A 20,857-nucleotide genomic window follows, 5' to 3' on the forward strand; every position below is an offset into this window, starting at 1 on the left:
GAGGGTAGAACTAAGTGACCCAGGGAGTAAAACTGAGCCAAGTGATGGATTTTGTGTACATGCGGGTGGCTGTCCATGTGCAGCTGTGTATGTGTCTGTGTGTCTATGTGTGGAGTGTGAAAAGATACACCCAAGGAAAAATGGATAAAAGCACCCATGATATAAAGACCCAGAAGTGAAAGTGAGCAGCTGGAATGATCAGAAGATCTAAGGAGAGAAAGTTCTTTGCCATTGACACTGTGGGACAAGTGACCCCAAAATGGAGTGGTGTAAACCAAAAACCAATTGGTTAATTTTTTAAAAAGATGATTTTGCGGGTCATGAACTCAAGAAGGGCTTGGCTGCTCCCTTGTCACGTGGTTTTTCATGAAGCTGTTGTCAGATACTGACAAGACTGCAATCACCTGATGGCTCACGTGGGCTGCGTGCCCGAGATGCCCATCCACATGGCTGGCAGGGGATGCCGGCTGTTCTGGAGGCCCAGTGGGGCTGTGACCAGAAGGGCTTCCTAATGTCGCTTTCTCGATGGAGCTGGGCTTCTTTCATGCTGACTGGCTTCCCCCAGAGTAAGCGGTCAAAGACAGCAAAGCAGAAGCAGCGTGGCCTTTTCTAGCCCAGCACTGTAAGTCACGCCAGCGACACTTCTACCATCCTTCACTGTCACCAGCCCATCCTGATTCAGCTGAGGAGACGGGGACCCTTCTTCTTCAGAGGATGTGAAGGCATGCTGGGGCCGCAGGCACCTTCCAAAAACACTCTGATTTTCTCAGTATCTTTGAAATAAGTGTCTTGATAATTTATATGTTTTAATCAGCTTTCAGAGACAAGAGGCCTTCTGAATAATCGGTTTGCTGAGTCCTTTAAATGTACTTTAAAAATCACTGCACCTTTCAAGTAAATTATATGGCTCCAAATCTGAGATAACTTTAACCTCCACAGTTGTTTGATGTGAATAATGTTAGCTACACAACTCCTTGGTGCTGGGAAAAGGTAAAGAACTGTGTAAAAAATCAGGTAACTGGACTATTATTTCTAGGCTGATTAGGATGCTTCAGAAATAGGCCTCTGCTCTGGCAAATCTGACAGCCCATTGTGAACGTGGGGCAATAACACCACACAATACTGGGAAAGAGACACCAACTCAACAGGAGTGCCTCAGAGCAAGCTATTCATCGCAGGTAAAACGCCTGCTACCTGGGCCTGAAGTGTTCTGATGCTGGTGGCTGATGGCAAACATACTTCATGCGCTCTTCCTTGGGTCTAGTTTCAATGATGATTTCTTCCCATCTTGTGCAGCCACCATCAGGCTGATTTTAGCTCCTAGGGCTTGAGCAGTTTCTAAAGGTTGTTATCACTCCCCTTCAGTGGAGCATATCTTCAAAACCCTTCCTGGATAATTACCATGGCCCAGTGATTGAGGAATCACCAGAGTGATTTTAAACACACACACACACACACACACACACACACACACACACACACACACTTCTCCAGTGTTTCTTTGTGTTTGTTTTCTATGTGAATTTTTAAAGCCCAGCGGTTCATGAGAGACAGTAGAAGGACAAAATAAGAAGACATATGGTAGTGCTTAAATTATTCCCCAAAAGGAAAGTGTCCAATATGAAATTATTCAGTTTTTCTCTACTAGTCTGGGGTGGGGCGAAAGCATTTCAACCAAGAAAATAATAGGGTACCCACAATGCCCAGAGGAGAACTGAATTATATTATCAACTTCCAAATACAGTCAGCAATATTTCACCAGAAAAGCTGCTTTGCAAAAATTAAACCTCTAATGTTTACACTGGGAAATACCTCCAGTCCTTCTTTACCCTCTCCCCAATGTTCCCCAGCCCCTGCACACACACACACACACACACACACACACACACACACACAATCTCTTAGACTTTTTAGCTCCTCTTTGTTTAGTTCACCTCTGTTTTCCTAATGTATACGCAGGTTATTCTGTAGTGAAGTGCCCAAAATGCCTGTAAAAGGAAAAGCTACACAAAGTAGAATTTTGTCTCTTAGTTTTCAAAATGTTCTAAGAACCTAGAGATTCATCTGACATAAGATTGTGAAAAGTGGCAGCCAAAAGAAATCAGTCAATTTGACAATTTCTTTTTTTTAATGGGTGTCTGATATTTATTTATTTATTATACTTTAAGTTCTAGGGTACATGTGCACAATGTGCAGGTTTGTTACATACGTATACATGTGCCATGTTGGTGTGCTGCACCCATTAGCTTGTCATTTACATTAGGTATTTCTCCTAATGCTATCCCTCCCCTCTCCCTCCACCCACAACAGGCCCCAGTGTGTGATGTTCCCCTTCCTGTGTCCAAGTGTTCTCATTGTTCAATTCCCACCTATGAGCAAGAACATGCAGTGTTTGGTTTTCTGTCCTTGCAATAGTTTGCTCAGAATGATGGTTTCCGGCTTCATCCGTGTCCCTACAAAGGACATGAACTCATCCTTTTTGTGGCTGCATAGTATTCCATGGTGTATATGTGCCACATTTTCTTAATTCAGTCTATCATTGATGGACATTTGGGTTGGTTCCAAGTCTTTGCTATTGTGAATAGTGCCATAATAAACATACGTGTGCATGTGTCTTTATAGCAGCATGATTTATAATCCTTTGGGTATATACCCAGTAATGGGATGGCTGGGTCAAATGTATTTCTAGTTCTAGATCCTTGAGGAATCGCCACACTGTCTTCCACAATGGTTGAACTAGTTTACAGTCCCACCAACAGTGTAAAAGTGTTCCTATTTCTCCACATCCTCTCCAGCACCTGTTGTTTCCTGACTTTTTAATGATCGCCATTCTAACTGGTGTGCGATGGTATCTCATTGTGGTTTTGATTTGCATTTCTCTGATGACCAGTGATCATGAGCATTTTTTCATGTGTCTGTTGGCTGCATAAGAAATGACAATTTCTTGAGATCCCTTTTCACTCAAATTGATAACTATAGGAGGGAGACAGGGTTAGGCTCCAGCTTCCTGTTGTTTTTAGTCAGTTTGTGCAACTTCGATCCATTCGACCCAGGCACAGGCTTATTATATAAAGGTTTTATGAAAAGAGATAAACTTTGAGAAATATTTTTTAACTTTAATTTTAAAAATGGCACAATGAGTCATGCCTGTAATCCCAGCACTTTGGGAGGCTGAGGTAGGAGGATTGCTTGAGGCCAGGAATTTGAGATCAGCCTGGGCTATAGAGAGAGATCCTGTCTCTACAAAAAATAAAAAATTTAGCCAAGCACAGTGGTACATGACTGTAGTCCTAGCTGTTTGGGAGGCTAAGGTGGGAGGATCGCTTGAGCCCAGGAGTCTGAGGCTGCAGTGAGCTATGGATTGAGCCACTGCACTAGAACCTAGGCGACAGAACTTGTCTTTAAGAAATAAAAATAAAACTAGGTGATGCATTAACATGTGGCAATATCAACACAATATACAAATGTATATGTTGAGAAGTCTGTCCCCATCTGCTCTGGCCCGGCCCCTTCCCCACCCCCTCTCCCTGAAGGTCAGCACATCATTAGCTTCTTGTGTATCATCCCAGGATTCATGCCGATACAAGCAAACACAAGCATATCCACATTTTCCTCCCTTTCCCACTGTTTTTGAGAAAGAATTTAGGAGAGAAGGAACTTGCTCTTTTTGTCCTAGTGGTGGGAATCCATGCATAGAGAAGGCATGATGGGATATCAGCAGCTTGGAAGAATGGAAATGATTTCTGTTATTTAGATTCCCAGAATCATTTTATTTGACTTTGGTTCTTTGATTAAACCTATTCTTTGGGCCCTTAACTCTTTAAACTTCCAAAATCTAAAAGTTTTGGATAATTCATAGAGCTCATCTTTTTTGCTAAACAACAAAAACATGTGTATGCTGACTTTAAGAAAAGAACACAAAACACAGTGGCAAGTGCTGTACAGTGTACCCTTAGGAAGAGCTGCCCTCACCCTGGGTCTCTGCGTTGGGGTGCTGGCCATGGCCATGGCCTGAGGCATGGACATTATTCCACCCAGAAGCTTTTCTTTATCTTATATGCACCTAGACATAGAGACAAAGAAAGCCTTAGAAATACCTTATTTTTCTGACGCTTAAGAGTCTCAAATAGAGTAATTTTGTAGATTTCAGAGACAGCAGGAATGTGTATGTAGCCAGATAATTGATGCTGGGTATTGTGTAGGACTGGGCCAGATCTCCAAAACAATTAAACACTTTTAAGTCATATTTTGGAAATGAATAGGTAACAAAGACAATAACCTGTCTTTTGAACAATTTGAAACACAATAATGATGAAATGTGTTGTCATTTTTTGTGTAGTGTTATATATATGCCAGATGAATAAAAGATAAACTAAATTGTGAATGACATATAGAATAAATCATCACATAGATGAGTATTATAACAATTGCTTTACATTGTAGATATTTCCTAGAGTTATATAACGAGTGAGTTTGTGGAAATGAAATGAAATTTTACTAAAAATTTAATGAAATCCTTAAGGTGATTTATTTATTTTAATACTTTATTTTAGCTAGCTTTTTTGTTGAAAAAGAAATACATGTGCATTGTAAGATATTTAAACAGTACAGAACGTGTACAGTAAAAACAATCTTTCACTACATCCCAGGCAGTCAGGCCTGTTCCTCAGAGGTAACTAACACAACACTTCACTATGTTTCCCACAGAAATATTCTGCACATCTCAACATGTCAATATCTCTATCTTAAAAACACAGACAAGGGCATGTAGTAAACTCGTTCTTTGCTTGGCCTTAGTCCATGTTACCAGCTGCATACCTCTCACACCTCTCCCAAAGCCACAGAATATTCCCACAGAACATTGGAAGGACAGGCCTCTAGTAATTTAGCAGCCAGGTCCCTACCATGGGATGACTCTTCTATGAAAGGAAGACAAATCATTTGGAGAGCAAAATACCATTGCCTTCTAATCATCTCTGTCGCCCAGGATGCAGTGCAATGGTATGATCTTGGCTCACTGCAGCCACAACCTCCCAGGCTTAAGCAATCCTTCCACCTCAGTCACCTGAGCAGCTGGGATTACAGGCTCATGCCACCATGCCCTGCTAATTTTTGTAGAGATGGGATTTTACTATGTTCCCCAGACTGGTCTCGAACTCCTGGGCTCAAGCAATCCACTTGCCTCGTCCTCCCAAAGTGCTGGGATTACTGGCATGAGCCTCCACGCCAGGCCTAATCATCTCTTTTGATAAAGATATTTTGTCATACAGCAAGCAGTATCCAGCTCTCCTTTAGCCACTGTGGCTTCCAGGACTCCCAGCTCTATCCCCTGGACTCAGGGAGGTCACCATGCTCTGCATTGCAGCCCAGAAACTCCTCAGAGAGTGAACTGGGGCTATCCTATGGTCTACCTCATTTGTTCCCCTTGCAGAGATCACCACGCTGGGCTCTTGATGTCCCTGGTCTAAAAACCATTCTTTCACACATTTTGCCCAGTTTTTCAGTTGTGTCAGGCAGGAGGATAAATCCAGTCCCTGTAACTTCATCTCAGCCAGAAGCAGAAGTGTTTTTTAAACACAAAAGTGTTTCCTAAACTTGGATGTGTACAATCATCTGAGAAACTCATTAAAAACAAAGATTCCTGGGCTCCCACCCAGCAATTCCGATTTGGCGGGGCTGCCTGGGAATCTGTATTTGTAACCAGAGCCCCAAGCAGTGTTGAAGCAGCCCTGCCATTACCAGGCCTGCTGTTTGAGAACCACTGGCTCGAAGGATGATAATGTTTATTTGTCAGCTATCCTCAAGTGATACCACCATATGGGCACTTTGTTATTCAGATGAACAAAATAAAAATAAACGGTGAGGTGAATTTCTTGCCCAACTTAAATTATCAAGTGTTTAGAAACATGCTAGCACCTCTGATGAGTGTCTAAAGAGGCCTGAGCTCAGTTCTAAGGGACAGCTTTACTCAGCAGGTGACACTGCAGATGCCATGTGCTTGAAGGCAAGTTGGAGATCAAGTTGCAAGGGACACATTTGCTTGTCTGCACAGAGAGGGCACACATCCCAGCAGCTTCAGCTTAGTTAAACTCATTTTGGAAAATATTTTTGGCTCATGTGGTTTTATGCTTTTAGAGTTCCATTTTAAGCACTGGGTCCATCCAAACCCACGGAAGCTGAGCTGAAGCATCCAAGGAAGATGCTGAGTTTCACACAGATCTCTGCTGAGTCTGGAAAAATCTCTCAGATTTGTCCAAACTGCTTTGTTGAGAAATCAAAACAAAAATCACTAATCCCAATGGGGCTTGTAGGGTCCCTGATTTTTGTCCAAAACTACGGCAAAAGTAGTGGTCAGTCACGTGACTCACAAGCCTAAAGTTTTCATTATAAAACCTTAAAAAAAAAAAACCCAAGCTTAGTCTTAAAATATACTCCCAAGAGACAAACCAGAAAAAAAAAAATCATCTTAGTTTTGGCCTGGAAGCATAGACTAAGGAAACATGTCCAAACCAAATGTTTTCAGGGCTCACTACATTTTAAATCCAAAGCTAAATTTTATTCCATTGGGGTGACACTGTTTATTAACACTGTGGCAATTGGATTGTCTAGAAAAGTTCAGGAGAGCTGGAGGCCCTCTCTTGTTTATGCTATGAGCAGATCCGGCCTGCTGTCCAATAAAATGAGTACCAACAACATAAATTGTGAGATTTTGTTTTACCACATCTTCCTTCCCCTAAGATATGCAGACAACACATTATGAAATGAATTATCCTTTCTATTCTTTAACATAAAATTTTACTCATTAATGTCAGATCCTTTTATAGCAATGACTCCTACATTCTAGGATACAAATAACCTGGAGAATTTGTGACACCTGCATATTCTTCTTGTTTATCACTATTTAGCAAACCACCTTAAAATTTAGGGGCTTAAAACAACCACCATTTAATTGCATTTCAGGATTTTGCGGGTCAAGAATTCTGGCAGGGCTCAGCTGAGTGATTCTTCTGTTCCATGTGATTGACTGGGGTCACCCACTGGTATTCAGCTGGTGGGTGGTCTTGTCTGGAGAGTCCAAGATAATTTCACCTACATGACTGGAAAATTGGAGGGTGATTGTAAAGCTAGCTCAGTCATGTTTTCCTCTCTCTCCACATGGTCTTAGGGTCTCATCACATTGCTCTCATGGTCCAGGGCTCCCAGAGACCTATGCTAGCTCTGGAATTGGCATTGCATTGTTCCATTGATCAGAGCAGCCATAGGCATTTCAAGGGGCAGAGAAATAGATCCCACCTCTAGATGGGGAAAATGTCAAAGAATTTGTAACCATCTTTCATCCACCACAACACAAATGCCAGAGCTCTCTTCTCACAAATTCTGGTTTGCAAGGGGTGTGGTGGGGTCCAAGATCTGCATTTTAGAAGACATTCAATGAGATTCTGGTACAACAGGTCCTTATAGCACACTTAGAAAAATACCACATTATAAAGTGTAATGGAAAATGTTCTTATAATCAATCTATTCTTCAATCAATTAATGAACATGGATTAGTCATGATACATGTCCCAAATCACGTTAGGTGCTGTGGAGGGTAAAGAAAGGACTGCTGCCCTCACTGCATTCGTGCTTCACTGGAGCCAGGTGCAGGGCAGCAGAATCTGAATGCCAAAACTATCTCTTGGGAGAGGGTCGGGTGGGAGCAAAGGAGCAGTACAGAGTGGGCTCCTGCAGCCCAGGGGACTGAGGCAAGCACCTTGGAGCTGAGCCATAGAAATAAGGTCAAAAAGTGTGCCGGAATGAGTAGGTGGACAGAATGAATTATGGGGGAAAAGGGAACTGGGTTCTTTGAAGATCCCAAGCAGAAGTGGGGCTGGGGGCAGGGGAAGGGAGCAGGAGGCACAATGACTTCCAAGCTCACTTTTTCAAAGTGTAATGTTTTCTCCCAGGCTTTTGACAGGGTTATCTCCTCCAGTATCTCAGTCAGCTCAGGCTGCTGTAACAAAATACCATACACTGGATGGCTTAAGCATTGATTTTCTTACAGTTCTAGAAGCTGTAAAGTCCAAGATCAAAGTACCAGCAGGGTTGGTGCCTGTTGAGGAAACTTCTCCTTGGTTTGCAAATGGCCTCCTCCTTACAGTGTCCTCACATGGCCTTTCCTTGGTGCATGGGGCACACACATACTCACACTCACATATGCACACACTCACATACACACACACTCACATATGCACACACATACACACACTCACACTCACATATGCACATACATACACACACTCACACTCACATATGCACACACATACACACACACTCATACACACATACACACACACATACACTCACACACTCACACATACTCACACTCACATATACACACACACATACACACACTCACACACACATACACACACACATACTCTTTCACATACACTCACACACACATGCCCACACACTCACAACCATGTACACACACTCATACACTGTCACATGTACACCCACACAAACATATACACAGTCATACACTCTCACACACCCCTACACACACACTCACACATGAGGAGAGAGACTCTTCCTCTTCTTATGAGGCCTCTACTCCCATCATTAGGATCCCACACTCATCTAATTCTAATCACCTCCCAAAGGCCCCATCTTCCAACACCATCACTTGGGGGGTTAGGACTTTAACATATTGATTTCGGGGGAGCAACACACACATTTAGTCCATAATGTCTAGTCTCTTATTCGTCTGCAATCCTGGCTTTCTGTCGCCCTGCTGGCCCGTGTTGTTCATGTCCAGACACACCGTGCAGCTCAGCTCCAGAATGGGAACAGCAACTCGTTCCAGCAACAATGCGCACTTTCAGGGCAGCCTGTCTCCCTTCCTCTTAAACTAGGCTTCTGACTCATCCTGCTTCTGCCCAGAACTAAATAGTGTCTGGACCCCACTCCCAAAGCAGGCTGTGTGTGAGAGGGAGGGAGGAGAGGAGAGAGGGTGGCTCCTTGGGGAGACACAGGTTAGGAGGATCTTAGAAGCTGGGTAAAGCTATAAAGGATATTATGATGGAGTCTGTGAGCAAATTGCTTAAACAATGCTGAGAAAGATCATCTGAAATCTAGAAAGATTAACAGGGTTACAGACACCAGTGGAATGAACTCTGGTTGCTGACCAGAAGAACAGGGTGGGGAGCGAGTGCTGGAAGAGAAAGAGGGTCCAGGAGGCCATCCGTAAACAGGGGCATGTATAGCACGCTCAGCTGGCTGGGCCTGGCTGCTCCAAGATGTCTAATTGGAGTGGACAGATACACTCCATCCATGGAAAACAACTCTTTCCTGTCCAGATCAGAGGTTGCTGTCAGTGCTAAGCCTATAAGTTCTGAAGCCCAGAGTCAAGACTGAAAGCCCGGGCCAGCAGTATTCAGGGATGGCGTCAGTAATCAGGCAGGAGCCTAGGCACAAACAAGCGGAAGTCCAGGGCTAAGCCATGAGCCAGGAATCAGCCTGGCGAGGAGCCAGGGGGCAGGTTGAGAGCAGCCACGGCCCCCACCAGCAGGGTGATCAATGGGTCAGAGGATGCTCTGCAGACAGACAGCAACCAGGAAGGCAGAGATAACCAAGAGCAAGGCTGGGAAGATAGGCCAGGATCACGGCCCATCTGCAGGAAGGGGAATGGGAAGTTGGCAGAGAACAGGATCAAGGAGGACAAGCATCTCGGATGGTCTCACTGCCAGTAAGAAAGCTGCTGGTTCTTGCATACTTGAATACTTCCTGTTGGAATAAAAAGCAAGTTCAAATCAGCCCAAGGCTTCTGGATCTGTCCTAGGGACAGGATGGGAAGGGAACACTGTGCCTCTGTACCAGTTAGATGAGAGGGCCCCTCTAGGCAGATGCAGCCCTGGCTTGGCAAGCAGAAGCATCTAGGAGAAGAAAAGAGCCCCATCTTCCAGGCAGATGGAGGAAGCACCCCACCCGCAAGCTTGGTGAGCAGAGTGCAGTCTGGATTCAGCGCCCCCTATACCGGTCCTGAGATACTTGCATATACTGGCCAGATCTTAGTGTTTTGACTGTAAGCCAGGACAATTTTGAGCTTCTCTTCTCTGAATTCTCTGGCACCTTCTCAGACACAGGGGTTGTAACGAGTCATCACCATGGGGGTATGAAGCATTAACACTGGGCTGATTTGGAACACAGGGGCAAGTGGGTGAGCCCAGGGGGCCTGGTGCATCTGCATCGTGGTGCCACCACAGCCTGCCTCAGCAGTGGCTGGTTTATGCAGGGGGCAAGCTGGGAAAAGCTACCGAAAGGCACTGCTGCCAAAAATGCTGTTCCAGTTGGATGGCAAAACATGTTCCACGCCTTAGCGGCTGGAGAACAAAAACTCCTGCTGTGCTTCTTTTAAGATCAGGAAAATATCACCTTGCTATGGGGTTACTTCTGAAGATTTCATTAAAAGGCAATGGTGGTCACAGCCTTGCCAACTTAGCTCCCTTCCCCAGGGGCGGTCATTGTACCTGACCACTATGCTTTTGTTTTGCCACTCAGTGTAGCCCTTAAACTGCCTCTACTTCCTAATTTGTCATCCACCCATTTCCTTATCTTTCAATAGCAGCTTTCCCAAGGAGCGTGTTGGTTCTGGCAAGAGGCTCTTGACCTGGTTTCTGTTTCAGTTAGGTCTGTTTCCTTAGGTCTGACCAGTTAGGTCTCTCTTATGCTATGCTTCTGTTCAATATTTCTTGAATGTTTGGCATGTGCCAGGCACTGTGGTAGGTGAATGCAGAGATGATTGACATGGTTTCTCCCCTTAAGGAGTTTACAGTATGATAGGAGACACAGAAACAAACCAGCAGTGGTGGGCAGTGGCTGCGTGCGGGCATATCCAGCATCCATTCTCTCTCCTTCCTCTTCCTAACAGAATCATAACACTGTTCTGGAATCTTCTCTCTCCTCTCCTAAAGAATCAACTCTCTCTTTCTCTCTCTCTCTCTCTCTCACACACACACACACACACACACACACACACACAGAGCCTGCGTTGGAGGTGAGGTCCCGTGACTATTTGGTGGATAAAACCAGAAGCAGGATGAGTCAGAGGTGGCTTTTAAGTGGAAGGGAGCTGGGACCGCACTGAAAGCCCACACAGGCACTGGATGGACCATGTTATTGGATCCACTCTGGAGTTGAGCTGTATGGCGTGAGCGACACGGGCCAGGAGGACCGAAGAGAAAGCCAGTGTGCAGCTGTGTTTCATTCATTTTCACTGCCATAAACTATATAGTATGAATATACTATAATTTATTTATTCATATTCATGAGTTCATTTACTCATTCAGTCAATGGACATCTGAGTTCTTTCTAGCTTCTCAAAATTGTGTTTCTTTGAGAGGTATTGTTTGATTTTGTTATTATGATAAACAATGCTGCTGTAAACATTCCAAAATAGGTCTCCTGGTACACATGGGGAAGTTCACATTTGGGGGTAATACCAAATTGTCTTCTCCATGATGGTACAATTGGCATTTCCACCAGCAGGCGTTAGGGTTCCATTTGCTCCATATCCTCACTCACACTTTGTTTTATGACACTTATGATATTTTTTAAATCTAGCAATTTACATTACAAATTTGAACTTGAATTTTTCTAATATTAATGAGATTAAACGTATTGTGAACATTGGTCATTTGTGTTTCTGCTTCTCTGAAAGTTTATTCAAGGCTTTTGCCCATTTCATCCAGAGAAGACTGATGTTGGCTTGGACCAGCATAGTGGCAATGGGGTGGTGAGCAGTGGCCAGTGAAAAGAAGCACTGTGTTGTTATAAAGGAATACCTGAGGCTGGGTAATTTATAAAGGAAAAAAGGTTTATTTGACTCATGATTCTGATGGCTGGAAAATTCAAGATTGGGCATCTGCATCCGGTGGGAGCCTCAGGCTGCTTCCAATTGAGGCAGAAGGCCAAGAGAAGCCAGTCTGTGCAGGGACCACAGGGTGAGTGAGGAGGCAGGAGAGAGTGGGGAGGTGCCAGGCTCTTTAGCAACCAGCTCCGTGGGAAGTAATGAAGTAAGAAGTCTATTAGAATCTATTAAGGTATTAACTCCATTAGGGCACTAATCTATTCAGGAGGGATGCATCCCCATGACCCAAACGTCTTCCATTGGGCCCCACCTCCAACACTGGGGATCAAATTTCAACATGAGGTTTGGAAGAGAAAAACATCTCCAAATCATAGCAGCTCTGACAGGATTTGCTGATGGACTGTGTGAGGTGTGAGAAACGATAAAGACTGATTAGTCCTAGGGACATGCCTGAACCACAGGAAGGATGTTGTTGCCTTTGCTGAGATGGGAAGAAGGGAGGCAGATCAGGCTGGAGGTAATGCAAGGAGCTCAATATTGGACATGATGTTTGAGGTTTGTATGAGACATCTCAGAAGTGGTGTCCTGTAGCCTGCTGGATGGAGAAGACTGGAGTTCAGAAGGGAGGCTCCAAATGATGCTAGACATTTGGATGTATCACTCAGGATTGCCACAGAAAACGGTGGAATACTCAAATTAGGAACATTTAAGGAGGGTTTATTTACAAAGGAACTGTTTTTACAGGTGGGGGTAGAGGGAACACAAGAGCTGGTAGAACACCAATGCTCTACTTAAAATATCAAAGAACAAGGGAGATAGGGGTTACAGGAACTTGGAGGTGGAGAACTGGATCAAGACGGATACTTTACCCAGACATGGTGGCTCAAGTCTGTAATCCCAGCTACCAAGGAGGCTGAGGCAGAATGATCACTTGAGCTTAAGAGGTCAGGGATGCAGTGAGCTATGATCATGCCACTGCACCCCAGCCTGGGCAACAGAGTGAGACCCTATATTTAATAATAATAATAATAATAAACCCAAGGAGGTCCATGAGAGACATTATCTTTGGTTGAATGTCTTCACACAGTTGGGACTGAGGGAAAAAAGGCTCAATATCACTCTTCTCTTTCCCCTTAATATCTTGCAACCACTCACCATTAGTTACAACCAGCCAGAATCCAGAAGGCACAGAGGCCTGCAGATAAAGTACATACCAGCCAACCTGCCAGGAAGAGACCAGGGCAGAGAAAGGTGGAGAATCTATCCGGAGGGAAAGAGGCATTACCTGGAGCAAGCAGAGAAGCTGGTATTGCTGGTATTTATAGCCAGGAGACTGGATGAGATGCCTAGAGAATGCATGCAGATGGAAAAGATCTTGCAGAGGTCTGGGACTAAACTCTGGATTAGTCCAGTCTCTAGAAGCTGGATAGGCACGGAGGAAGCAGCAAAGGAGACTAAGAAGAAGCAACTCCACGAAGGTATGGTGTCAGGAAGGTATGGTGTCTGGGAAGCCAAGGAAAAAAATGATTTCACAGAGAGAGCATTAAATGTGTCACCTGCTAGGACCTGGATAGGTCCAGGAAGATGAGGCCTAAGAACTGACCACTGGACACAGCAAAGCACAGGTCATTGTTGACCTTGACAAGAGCAATGGTAGTGGGAGGGGGACCTCACTGAAGTGGGTCTGAGAGAGGAATTAAAGACTTGAGAATAGACAACTCTTTCAAGGAATTCTGCTATAAATTGTAAAATTACATATAAAGAGATGAGGGACATGGGTGGTCAATGGAAGGAAAAGTAAATCAAGACAGGCTTTGTTGTCTTTAAGATGAGAGGAAATAACACCCTGTTTGTATATTAATAGGAATGATCCAGTATAAAGGCAAATATTGGATGATGCAGAAGAGAAGTGAATTGCTGGGCAATGCCCTGGAACAAACAAGGAGGGGTGGTGCCTGGAGCATAAGGAAAGGGCTTGGGTTAACAGCTTGGAGAGTTCATCTCTACAAACAGGAGGGATGAGATGGTGGAGTGTGTGTGTACAGATGCTTGTGGGTGTGTAGATATGATGAGTGGTTTGTGGTAAGGAGGTTCATTTTTGATTGTGTCCATTTTCTCAGTGCAACAAAAAGCAAGGTCATCAGCTAACAGAATCTGGGAGAAGTTGGTGCTTTGCGAAGAGAGGAAATAATGTGAAGCAGTCCGCTAGTTTAGCAATCATCAAACTTTTTTTGCTTTCATACCTCCTAAAATAATTTTGAAAAATGATATTTCCTCATATATTTTTTAAGTGGCAACTAAAATTTTTCATTATAAATTTAAATCATTGCAAAAGATGTAATTTCATTTATATAACCAGCTGGGAAGAGAACGACTTTTGTTAAAGCAAAGTTATGGAATTTTTGAAACTCTTCTGAGTTATGTAGTAGAAATCACAAATATTATTTCCAAAAAGCATTTTTACAAACATTTTTATATCTATTATTAAAAATTATTTTAATGATCTATCAACTGACAATGTAATTAGTTCTTGTTCAGTTTAATTAAAAGCAAAGAATAGGAAACTGAGCTGCAATAGTTATATTCCCCAATAATACTCATTTGTTTTCTTAACACAAATACCAATATTTCAGATTCTTTCTGTATCTAATTCCTTATGGACTAGGCCATGGAGCATACTAAGATTCATAACAGATAAGAAGAATGTATTTTTCCTATTTTCATAAAAAGAGAAGAGCAATTGTGAAAGGAAACTCCTAAATTCCAGATGTTCTCAGGCAAGGTAATTTGGGGAAAGTGTAAATTTGCAGAGTGACTCCCTTAAAAGTGTCCTTGCCAACATGTCTCTTAGAAATTCTTCATGTATCATTTGTTTAAAATTGTAATTAAACATATATAAAACATAAAATTGATCATTTTAGCCATTTTGAAGTGCAATTCAGTGGCATTAAGTGCATTTACATTGTGGTGACCCCATGACTGCTACACATCTCCAGAACTTTTTCATCATCCCAGATGGAAACTCTGTGCCCATTAAACAACTCCCCATTCCTCCATCCCCAGCCATTAGCAACCAGTCTTATCATTTTGTCTCTGTGAAACTAACTATCCTAGGTACCTCACACAATATTTGTTTTCTTGTGACTGGCTTATTTCCATTAGTGTAGTGTCTTCAAGATTCATCCATGCTGTAGTATGTATCAGACTATCACTCCTTTTAAAAGCTGAATAATATTCGTGTGTGTGTGTGTGTGTGTGTATGTGATTTTGTTTTTCCATCTATCCATGGATATTTGGGCTGTTTCCACTTTTTGGCAATTTGAATAATGCTTCTGTGAACATGATGTATACAAATAAGTATTTATTTAAGCCTCTGCTTTTAATTCTTTTGGATATATACCCAGAAGTGAAATTTCTGGATCATATGGTGATTCTATGGTCATGTATCCATTTTGAAGACACTTGTCTAAGAGAAGGGAAGCAAGGGTGAACCAAAAGAAGATAATATAATTGCAGGGCTTTCTTAGGGCTCAACTGAGATTGGCAATTCTGAATTTAAAGTAAAACCAGTCAGCAAGTTTGTGTTATTGTATTCTAGCACATTCAGTTGCACAGGTGCAAGTATATAGGTTAGAGGAAGTGTTGGCTAGAACTATGAATTCGGTTTAGTCAGACCATAATGTTAAAGCGGGAAAAATGCAAAGGATTTGAGCATATGCCTATAATCTGAGTGGTTATAATTATTGACTGTGGAATACAAGCTGGGTAAGGACTTGAAAAGCATTTTATACATTTTTCCATATTGATCTGACAAATTCTCTGTTATATTAATTTCTAGATTCTTTATAAATAAAAACCTTTTAATACATGTTTTTCCAACTGTTTGTTGCTAGAGTATACAATAAAATTGGTTTTTACATACGAATCATATATTAAACCAGCCTAAAAACCTCTCTTTTAAACCCCAATTCTTTGTATATAGGATGCATTGGGTTCTTTTGTAGGTGGTCATATCCTCCATAAATATTAGGAGTCATGTTTCTTGCTTTTCAATTCTTACGGTTTTCTTTCTTTTTCATGTCTTGCTGTGTAAGTCCTGTATAATGTTAAATGAAGAACTGATGACAGATGACCATTATTATCTAATGACTGATTTTAAATGGATGCTTCTAACATTTCATCATTAATAAAGACATTTACTCCAGGTTTTTGGTAGGCATTTTATCTCATAAGGAAGCTCATAAGAGTTGGCAAAGAGCTTTCTTTTTAATCATGATTAAATATTGAAGTTTTTTTGTATTAGTTTGTTTTCATATTGCTATAAAGACATACCCAAGACTGGGTAATTTATAATGGAAACAGTTTTAATTGACCCATAGTTCTGAATTGCTAGGGAGGCCTCAGGAAACTTACAGTCATGGCAGAAGGCAAAAGGGGAAGCAGGTACCTTCTTCACAAGGGGGCAGGACAGAGTGAGTGTGAGCACAGGAAAAACTGCCACTTCTAAAAGCGTCGCATCTTGTGAGAACTCACTCACTATCACGAGAACAGCATGGGGGAAACTGTCTCCATAATCCAATCACTTCCCTCCCTCGGCATGTGGGGACTTCAGGTCCCTCCCTTAACACAAAGGGATTACAACTCGAGATGAGATTTGTGTGGGGACACAATGTCAAACCACATCATTTTTTCAAATGTGTTTTCTGTATCTACCGAGATGATCATATGTTTTTTCTCTAATGATTGGTTAATGGGTGGATTATATTTATGGAATTTTTAATATTAAATGATTCATCCATTTCTTATATAATCCTAACTTGGTCATGATGTAATATATTTTTTATCTTACTGGAGTCTTTTAATATTCACAATATAAGGAAACAGAGTTCATAACACCCATTTTACAGACAGGAAACTGAGAAGTAGGGAAATATGGAATATGCATGAGATTTACATCCAGCAGGTAGCAGAACGAGGACTCAAACCCTCGTCTGTCTGATGCTGAACGTATGTGCTTTCCTACTAACTATTCTCTTTGAGGCAGAAACCAGATCTTTCTTATGTGTCTCAAGTGGCTGGGGCAGTGCTATATTCATAGTACTTATTCAAGAATTTGTGTTGAATAAATACTAAATGGCTGCTCCAGGACTCTATGGATTCTTTAAATATTCCTTGGCTAAAAAAAAAATTACACTTTTTCATCAAATTAGTTCATCTTAGGTATTGGTCATAAAATGATGTGAAAGGTAAACAGAAGAAAAGGTCTATAAAAGAAGAAAAGTAGTTCTTTACTACTACAGTTCTTGAAATTCTCTATCACATTGGAATGGATAAAAAAGTAGAGTCTCTCTACATCCTATTTTGCCAAAATAATATTTCACTGCTAATAGAAAAACAGGCAGAAAAAACTACCTTGTCACCTTTTCTGGGAAAAGGAAAAATAAAGTTGTATTTCATCCTTAATTTTCCACCTTGTGGGCAAAAATAAAAGGAAAATTACTTCTGGGCAATACTGCACATATTATAGAATAATGAGCCATCTTAAGCAGTTGGGCAAGAAGCAGAACAACAAATGTTCACTCCAGAAAGAAGAGAATCATGCAAAAATAATAGTGTTGTTTTCAGAAGTAAAACCTAAAAAGAAATCAAAAGGGAGATACAATCAGATACACTATCATGGGCCAACTAAGAATGCCACATATATCATTGTTAAAGAGACAGTGTGGCACTTGGGCATACGCTGGAAATTTGGCACTTGGAAGCTGATCTGACTCATACCTGGCTCCTCACTGCCCTCATGGCCCTCTCTACCTGCAGCACCAAATCAAACCGTTTCATACCAGCTTTCTCCTCTCTCTCTCTGTCTTTTAATTAATTAATTGAACACTCCAACAAGTTTTTCTATAAAGCCAGCTAGTAAGATGGTCCCAAACACACCAATTCAATCAACTTTCAAGACTAGCTTCTAACTGCAGTGGCCCTTCTGTATCTCTGTGTTGGCAAAATTATTAAGATAGCCCCCAAGATTCCCGCCCCCTGGTGTATGTGCCCTGAATAATTCCCTTTCCTTGAGTGTGAAGGCACTTATGGATATAATGGAATATCACTCTCTATATCAATAGGTTCTGATGAATGGCAGAAGGTATAAACAGATGTAATTAAGAGCCCTAAGTAGTTGACTTTGAGTTAATAAAAAGACAGATGATGCCGGGTGGGCCTAACCTAATCAGGGAGACCTTACAAGAGTTCAGATATTTGAAGTGAGAGAGATTTCTCCTGCTCATGTTGGAAAGGCAGACAGTCATGTTGTGAACTGCTAATACAGGACATGTAGCAAGAATCTGAGGGCACCCCCAGAACCCAGAGTAGTCCCCAAACAACGACCACCAAGAAGCTGGGACTTCACTCCAACAACCCAAATCAACTGAATTCTGCCAAGGACCAGTGAGACTAGCAAAGGATGCAAAGCCTCTGAGGGACTTGCAGCCCTGGCTGACCCTTGATTCCAGCAAAGTGAGACCCTGAGCAGAACGCCCACCTAGCTCATACCCAGACTTCCCATCTGGGGAAGCTCTTTGATAATAGATGTATGCTATTTGAAGTCACTATGTTTGGGGTATTTTCTAATGCAGAAATAGAAAACTAATGAATTTATCGCTGAGCCTTAACATTTGAGAAAAATATGCCTAATCCAAGGTTTTGAGGTACTGTGAGGATTTATTAGGTAATATGAGAGAAGACGCAAAAGGCCTTCTCCGTAAGACAGAAAAAGATGTCTCCATTGTTTTGGTTGAGGGCATGTGATCGCCATTCATGCTGTTCATCAAGCATTTCCAGCAATCCCCCACTGTAGATGTCCACAGCCCTGCACAGTAGTCCCCTTATCTGAGGTTTCATTTGTCAGCGCTGTTACCCATAGTAAATGGCAGTCAACTGAGGTCTAAAAATATTAAATGGAGACTGGCGCGTCTCCTTGTCCCCGCAGGTCAGCTCCGCCCAAGGGGCCGCCAAGGAAGAGCCCAAGAGGAGATCAGGGCAGTTGTCAGCTAAACCTCCTGCAAAAGTGGAAGTGAAGCTGAAAAAGGCAGCAGCGAAGGATAAATCTTCAGACAAAAAAGTGCAAACAAAAGGGAAAAGGGGAGCAAAGGGAAAACAGGCCGAAGTGGCTAACCAAGAAACTAAAGAAGATTCACCTGCAGAAAACGGGGAAATGAAAACTGAGGAGAGTCCAGCCTCTGATGAAGCAGGAGAGAAAGAAGCCAAGTCTGATTAATACCATATACCATGTCTTACCAGTGGTCCCTGTGTCCCTTCTTGTACAATCCAGAGGAATATTTTTATCAACTATTTTGTAAATGCAAGTTTTTTAGTAGCTCTAGAAACATTTTTAAGAAGGAGGAAATCCCACCTCATCCCATTTTTTAAGTGTAAATGCTTTTTTTTAAGAGGTGAAATCATTTGCTGGTTGTTTATTTTTTGGTACAACTAGAAAATAGTGTGGGATATTGAATTATGGGAGGCTTTGACTGTCTTGGGTGTCAGCTTAACATTCCATAGATGGGGGGTTAGTTTTTATATCCTAGAATGTATATTAAATGGCAATATGGAGTCAGTCCTGCATTTAATGTCTTAAACATTTTATTTTACTTCTATTCTCATGTTTTTTAGTGAATTGTTTCCTAAAGAAAACCACTCCTTGATCATGGCGCTCCCTGTCAGAATTGTGTGCACTCTGTAACATCTTTGGTTGTGGTAGTCCTGTTTTCCTGATAACTTTGTTACCATGCTGTGAAAGATTACAGATTTGAATAGGTAGTGTACATGCTATTCAGTTGTGAACTGGTGGGCCACATGTAACAGCTGACCAACTTGTGAAGATACTGGTACTTGATAGCCTCTTAAGGAAAATTTGCTTCCAAATTTTACGTTGGAAAGTCACTGGAATAACTTTAAAAAAGAATTACAATACATGGCTTTTTAGAATTTCGTTACATATGTTAAGAATTGTGTACAAATTGAAATGTCTGTACTGATCCTCAACCAATAAAATCTCAATTATGAAAAAAAAAAATTAAATGGAAAATCCCAGAAATAAACACTTCATAAGTTTAAATTGTGAGCCATTCTGAGTATTGCAATGAAGTCTCTGATCTTGCCAGTCTGTCCCACCAGGGATATGAATCCTCTCTTTGTCCAGTGTCTCCATGCTTTAGATGCCCACTCATTAGCCAGTTAGTAGCCATCTCAGTTGTCAGATGGGAAAAACATAAGGTTTGGTACTATCAGCAGTTTCAGGCCTCCACTGGCGTCTTGTCTGTTTGCCTTGGTGTAATCCTTGTTGGATGGATGATGTGCATGATGTCGGCAATGAGGTGGAAGCAGAGGTGATATGTATCATTTCTGGGCCATAGCACTTGACCAATCTAAGACTCTCCAGAGCTCTCTTTCTCTCTGCTATAGTGCACAGCAGTGTTCCTGGTAACCTGGGTCTACACTGAAGACATGTGGGGTGGATCCTATTCTCTCATTATGCACCTGTAGTGTGAATAAAGTCTTTGTTATTTTAATAACAATATAATTGTATGGTTGTTTGTTACTGCAGCATAACTTAGCCCATTCTGACTTGAATGGGGGCTTACCGAACTACACAGCCCAAAAAGACAGCCAGAGACACAGAAATGAAAAGATAAGATAGGAGGGCATACAACGTCTTTCATGTTTTCTTATGTCTAAGTTATTTCCGCTCCTCATTGTAAAAAACAAACACCTGAAGTAAGTGCAAGCAGGAAAGAAAAACATGAGAATGTTAGATGCCTCATCCATGTTGAAAAGTATGGAAATAGCAGGAAATGGCACTAATGTCTGAGAAGAAGGTCAGAACCAGCTGAGTGGTTGGCTCTTTACTCTACTCTCCAGTGAAGAGTAGGGGAAGCTCTTCTTGCACAACTCTTCTTAGGACAAATGCCATCATCAGTCTTTAGGGTTCCCGTGGTCCCTTAATTGCTG

At 42.0% G+C, this 20,857-nt stretch overlaps 1 pseudogene; it reads left to right on the forward strand.

The window, feature by feature from the left end:
* Positions 1–460: 460 nt before the first annotated feature.
* Positions 461–19,265, forward strand: LOC140711540 (non-histone chromosomal protein HMG-14 pseudogene; annotated as a pseudogene).
* The last annotated feature ends 1,592 nt before the right edge of the window (positions 19,266–20,857 follow it).

The sequence above is a fragment of the Chlorocebus sabaeus genome, chromosome 4, assembly GCF_047675955.1.
Source record: "Chlorocebus sabaeus isolate Y175 chromosome 4, mChlSab1.0.hap1, whole genome shotgun sequence".
In the NCBI taxonomy this organism is placed as follows: domain Eukaryota; kingdom Metazoa; phylum Chordata; class Mammalia; order Primates; family Cercopithecidae; genus Chlorocebus; species Chlorocebus sabaeus.